At 40.7% G+C, this 6,217-nt stretch overlaps 1 protein-coding gene across 1 annotated transcript in view; it reads left to right on the top strand.

Moving 5' to 3' along the window:
- The window catches only part of LOC129011423 (protein POLR1D), a 44,896-nt gene that overhangs the window by 35,923 nt on the left and 2,756 nt on the right, over window positions 1-6,217 (top strand). The gene's annotated exons all lie outside the window — the stretch shown is intronic.

Raw genomic sequence — 6,217 nt, forward strand, 5'->3', positions numbered from 1 at the left:
CTTAAAAGAGAAGCAATCTGTTGTTCACTAGTGGCCATGGCCTATTTTTTTCTAAGTATCTAGAAGACCTTTTATTTGCTTTAAAATTTAAAATAGAGCTAGAATGAGTGGTATTATTTTTTTCATTTTGGATATTTCATAAGAAATAGATGGTTGAGCAGTTGCCAGAAAGAGATTGCTGAGCTAAAGAAAATGCAAGTGGGATGCCATTTTTTATTTTATAAAGAAAGAGACCATTTGGTGCTATATTCTTCCTTGGATGTATTTCAGCAAAAGAATCTCTTTAGAAGCTGTTGTTGACAGATGCTTTAGGAGAAGCTGAAATATTGGCTCATATGACTTCCTTTTAGTCAACATAAAGGAATTTATAAGCATACATTGCAGAAATTTGCCCAGCTTCATTGTCTACAAAGCTGTTTTTATTCTGGTCACATTCACTTTAGCTTATCTACTGCCCAATATAATTTCTGAGTCTAGTGCCTGTGGAACTTCAGCCTTATACTTGGAAAAGCTTATATTTTGGCAAAATAAATCCTAAAGGTTGAATTGAGAGAAAGTGATTCTTGACTTTTCTTAACCCAATTGTTTTAAGGGGAATGACTTTTTTTTTAATGCTTTTCTGTTTGGATTGAGAGTCAATCTAGAGATATGGAAGGAAGTCACCCATCTTGTTCTTCCAGTTTATGTCATCAGCTGTTGATTATTGGAAAGCAAATAATTTCTCCAGTCTTTATCCAGACATGTGTTTATTTATTTATATAAATATTCACAGGGCACCAGTAGGTATGTTAAGAGGCTGATCATGGGCAGCAGTAAAGAAGACTCACTTTCCTGGCCTTAAAGTTTTTAATCTCCTGGTGGATACAGAAACAAGCATCCAGTGATCACAGTGTGGCATGCCACGCTGACTGTGTTAGAACCAATGAGGAGGGGAGCAAGGACTCACATCTCAGACGATTCATGGAGGAGGCGCTTGGCAATATTTTCAGGCCACAGAGATCCAAAGCCTTTATACGTATAGAACATGAAACCCAAAGAGTTTTCCTAAAGCCCTGGCTAGTGAATTGCTGATGGGACTATAACTTGGCTTTCCTGTCACTTAACACTCCTTGTATGGCATCACTTCTCTCTGTGGATTATTGTCTGATAACATGCTGAAATGCCAATGCTTACTGCCCCTGCTTCCCACATTCCTTTCATATCCAATTATGAAAGTGAATGAGAGAGCCCTGAATGTGTTACTGTTAGAGCACATATCTATGTAAATGATTTGCGTTGCTGAGGGAGCTGGAGGCCGAGGACTATAGCCTTGCAAACTGTCTCAGTGTGTTACTATTCACATATCTGCTTCTGAACTTTGACTTCCCCTACCTTCTGTTCCTCTTGGTAGTCTCCAAAGACAGACACATAAACAGATAGCTTGGTATATATCTTTGCTACAGTGCTTAGCATAATGCTTTGCATATCTCAGGTGTATATATATATATATATATATATATGTACACACACACACACACATATACAGACAAACACATGTCAATGATTTTTTATTACTTTTAGGTACAATGTTGGAGACGGTCATTGAACACCCACTGTGAGCCTCAGGACTGTTGTACACAGAGTAATTAAGGGGTTAACAGTTTATAATAGGGATTATAACACCATAAAAAGCATTTTTCAGGTGGCCACATGCTGAGGCATTTGATTGCCAAATTATAAACTGCAGCACCATAGGTGGTTTTGGTAGTTGTGGCAGCATTAAACAACAAAATGAGTTGTAATCAACCACAGCATCAAGATAAAAAATATTCCCCTTGTTTCATGGAGATTCGGGAGAGTTAGGCCTCTGCTTCAGTCTTTCTAGATGCATTATTCCAGACCTACATCCATGAGAGTGCAAAGACATGTACAGAATGGAAGATACGCTATTTGCTAGTATGGGAATGGATTTGTCCATAGAAGAAAAGAACGAATTGAAGTGCACTGCATGGAAACTTGCTTCCATGACTCCAAGGTGTCTATTCCCTATCCATAAAAATAATCCTTATTTCCCACTACCTGTTCAACTTCACACATCTCAGAGTCAGGCGTGTTTAAGGGACTCTCCACCTTTGTCCTTGGCCATGTTGGTGACTCTCCTGGGCTCCTGAGTGGCCAGCTGTTCTCAGCAGACCTGTCACTGTGTGTGCATCTGCTGCTTCATGCCTGTCCTGGATGAGGAGCCTTAGCCACAGCGTGCTGACAAGCTTTTCCCCTGCGGTTTCTTTCTTGACTGCTCTGTTAATTGGCCATCTGGTTAGACTGCAGCAAGTCTTTCTCTGCTCCACTCCCTCTGCCCCGTTCCAGACTCCCTGGTTCCAATCTGGCTCCACATCTTACTGGCTTGGGATGTGGATAGGTGCTTTACCTTTTTTCTTTTCTTTCCTTTTGGATGATGGCTGTGGAGATGAAATGAGGCAACATTGGTAATGGAATAGCACAAGGTAATTGTGTCTTCAGTGTACCCTGTTGGCTAGTGATCCTGTGTCACTCTCAGTTAGGTCGTATTCAGGAAATATTTTAGAAGCAAAAGGTAGCAGGTCTAAATCTGCGGAAAGTTAGATACTACTACCTCTATCCTTCAGCAAGAGAGACAAAAAAGATGAAAAGCTTGTAATTCTAGCCCCAGTCAGTCTTCGTCTCTCCAGTGGCAGATTCTTGAGCAGTCAGCCTTTCCCATGGCATGTGGAACCCTTCCATCACAGCTTCTGAGCCCACAGGTTTGAAAGTGAAGGAAATTGCTTTCCTTTTAAAGTTTAACCTAGATAGAATGCCAGATCTCAAATCTGACATTGTGTCATGGGTACTTTCCAAAGCAGATTTAACCAGTCTCATGATATTTAGGGTTTATATCCATTTATGTTGTTAGCACCTTAAATCTGGCTCTTACCATGTGAGCTAGCATAACTTTCTAGAAACAAAAATAAACTAAATATAAAAATAACTAGCCAGGGTGAGAAAGTCACCCTCCAGGTCAGAGCTAAGACAGGAAAGCAGCTGCCCTGTCCTGTGGCCTCCTCCAGTCCTTCCCCCAGCACACCTTTTGGGCATAGACAGTGACAGACGGTGCAGACACAGCAGGCAGCCATGGCCTATGATCTTATGCTCAATTTCAGGGCTCAGATGGTTACCCTAAAGCTGATACGAGAAAAGCCGGGAATGGTGGAGTGTCTAATGCCAGCTTATCATGTCATCTCAAATACTGTGGGGGATCAGGGGAGGCAGGAAATGTCAGTAAGAAATAATTTCCTAATGTGATGAATGAGAAGAGTGAACTTTTCTAAAGAGTTAACGTACAGAGCATGAGCAGAGGATCCTAGAACTGGAAGGGACTCTAGAGATCACCTACCTACTTCAATCTTTAGTTTTACATCTGAGGACAGAGGCCTAGAGGGTTTGTGGAACAGTTGGAAATACAAATGATAAGCTCAAAGGTAGTATGTAGTAGCCTCTTGATCCCGGTGGCAATGGAGAATTGAGATAGCCTGGAATCTGAAACTTCTACAGATACAAATCTAACCATGTTAGAAGTACCAAAACTTTTAAATTTTAACCCTTCTTTTGGAAACTTATGTAAAATGTCTCATTAACTTTTAATGATGGCGTACTTTTTTCTTAATCTTTTCTTTCATAGAGATTCTACTCTGTTCTTGATTAACTTATTATCACAGGTGATTTGAGGCTTTGGGATATCTTGAGTTGCCATCTTGCAAAAATTCCAGATGTATTAGCCTATTTGAGAGCTACGTGTACTCTTTCTCATGAAGAGAGAGTAAAATAATATATGTCCACCATCCTTTTTCTAAAACCTTTGTATCCAAATAAGTCTCTAATTTTAGATATTTTTACATTTTAGAAAGGTATTACAGCACAGATAGCATGTACTAGACCCCTCCCCCACCACTACCCTGTACTTGTTCAACATGGTATCATTTCTTCAGCAAAACATGAATATTTATATTAAATAGGATAAAGACTATATAAATAGCCCAAAGTCAGGTCAGATCAAGTTTTGCTGCCAAACAAACTTTGGTGTCATAAAAATAACTTGGTTTTAATAGGTTTTTAAATTTTGGAATTAGGGATAAGAAATTGTGGACCTGTAGGTAACATTTGTTGCAGTTTGCTGTATGCCAGATACCATGCTAAATGCCAGATACCATGCTAAATGCCAGATGCCATGCTAAATGCCTGATGCATTATCTCATTAAATCCTCACAATAACTTTATAAGGTAGATACATCTGTTATTCCCATTTTGCAAGTGGGGGAAACGAATGCAAAGAGGAGTTAAGTAACTTGCTTGTGATCACACAGCTAATTAAATAGTAGGCTGTGAACCAAAGCAGAAATTAACAAAATGCCTTTATGTGTCAGGCATTGTTCTGAGTACTTTACATGTTCTCATTCATTTGATCTGCATGCAACCCTTTAAGATAGTCGCCATTATTATCCCCACTTAACAGCTAAGAGGCAGCAGGGAGATTACATGACATGCCCAAAGTCCAGTCCGATAGTGTGATTCCAGAGCATGTGTGCCCAGCAGCTGTCTCATGTAGTGTGATTTCTTAGCAATGAAACAACCAACTGTGAGATTCAGCAAAATTAATTTCTACCTTAAAGGCCAGAGAAGCTCTCCCCACTGATTCCCTCAGACATTGGTTTCGATGTTGCCATCCTTACACTTGGATCTGTTCTGTGCAGATTTTGGAATTTCTTTATATAAAATGATTTACCATATGTACCTTCACATCTGCTTGCAACTACTGTATCTCATTGCCCTGCCCTATTTATTAGTAGAGTGTGAATGAGCACTTGTCATCACTTCTAAAATGTGTACTGGCATGCCTGGGAAATGTCTGACTTTCAAACCCCACCTCCATCCCACCCCAGTAAACCAAGATCTCCTCAAGCCACCCTTGGCTTTTTACCTAGAATAGAATCCCAGGCATGACCAACATTAAAAAACTGCATCTCTGATGTTAAAAGAGATGTAAATGCCAGTTTTCTTGTGGAATTATTCTATAAAACCGTCTCATTCTCTTGCTAACTCTTTGGGTCACTATGTTGAGTCAGTGGGTTACACTAGCAGGTGGAAGATAGGTGCAGTCCCCTCTGCCTCTTGGTGTGAACGCTGCAGTTAGTAGCAGGGCTTTGCTCACCTCGAGGAAGCATTTGGTTTTAAAGATGATCTGACATTGAACACAGCAAAATAGAGTGGAATTCACCAGTAGTTACCAAAGGTTTTGTTCTAAGATCCTGGATTACCATCACATCTGGGAAAAGTACCTTTCCTTGTTGTTTAATGCAGAGAAGAACTGGCCAGTTTACCACCGAGATGGCCCACTTCAGTGAAAAGATCCCAGAATTCTTCTGTTGTTGGACATGTTTCACAAGCTACTCCTAGCCCTATATATCCAAGAGACATATGTAGTTCATTTGCCTATAAAAAAGATTTTGCTCCTGTAGTAAGCACCAGGCCACGATTGCCAAAGATGGGCCCTCTAAGCTTTTTACTTTCTGTGATGGAGGGTAGTTTTTCCTGTAGGCTGTCTGTGTTATGCTGTTTTGCAACATGCCAGTGTTTAATACTGTTCTGAATCATTGCTGAGTTTGCAACTGCAGTGGGTCAAGTGTCTTCACGAAAGCAACGCCTGCATTCAGTAGTACCCTGTCAGACCCTGCAGGAGAACTTGGCTTGCCTCTCATCACGTGCCTGCCTTCCTGCACAGGAATGTCCTAATGCCAGCGTGCCCCCAGGAGGTAGAAATGTCTTTACCTTGAGACTACTAAGGCAGCGTAATGTTGGTGTACCTTTTCTGGAAGCTCTGTGAAGCTCTATAGTTTGTACTTGCAGAGCTGTTTTTTCTTTGTTTTTGCCTTTCTTCTTTGCCCCTCATCTCATTCACTGTGGCTTCTAAACTCCAGAGCTGTCACCACCTCTGAATGTTCCCACTGTTTCTATTGCACTCCACTGTCCTTTTCTAAATTTGGTTTTCTCCTTGTTCTAGTTCATTCCTTTGTCACTTTTCTGGCCTGACCATTTTTCTCAGATATTTTCTCTGTCCTTGTAGGCTCAGGAGCTACCTATTTGCAGCAGGAGGTATTTTTTACTTCCAGATTCAGTGCCATTTTGGTTTTCTGAGGTGGTCTGACCTCTGTGAGTGAGGCTATGCTGA

The sequence above is a fragment of the Pongo pygmaeus genome, chromosome 14 (genome assembly GCF_028885625.2).
Source record: "Pongo pygmaeus isolate AG05252 chromosome 14, NHGRI_mPonPyg2-v2.0_pri, whole genome shotgun sequence".
NCBI lineage: Eukaryota > Metazoa > Chordata > Mammalia > Primates > Hominidae > Pongo > Pongo pygmaeus.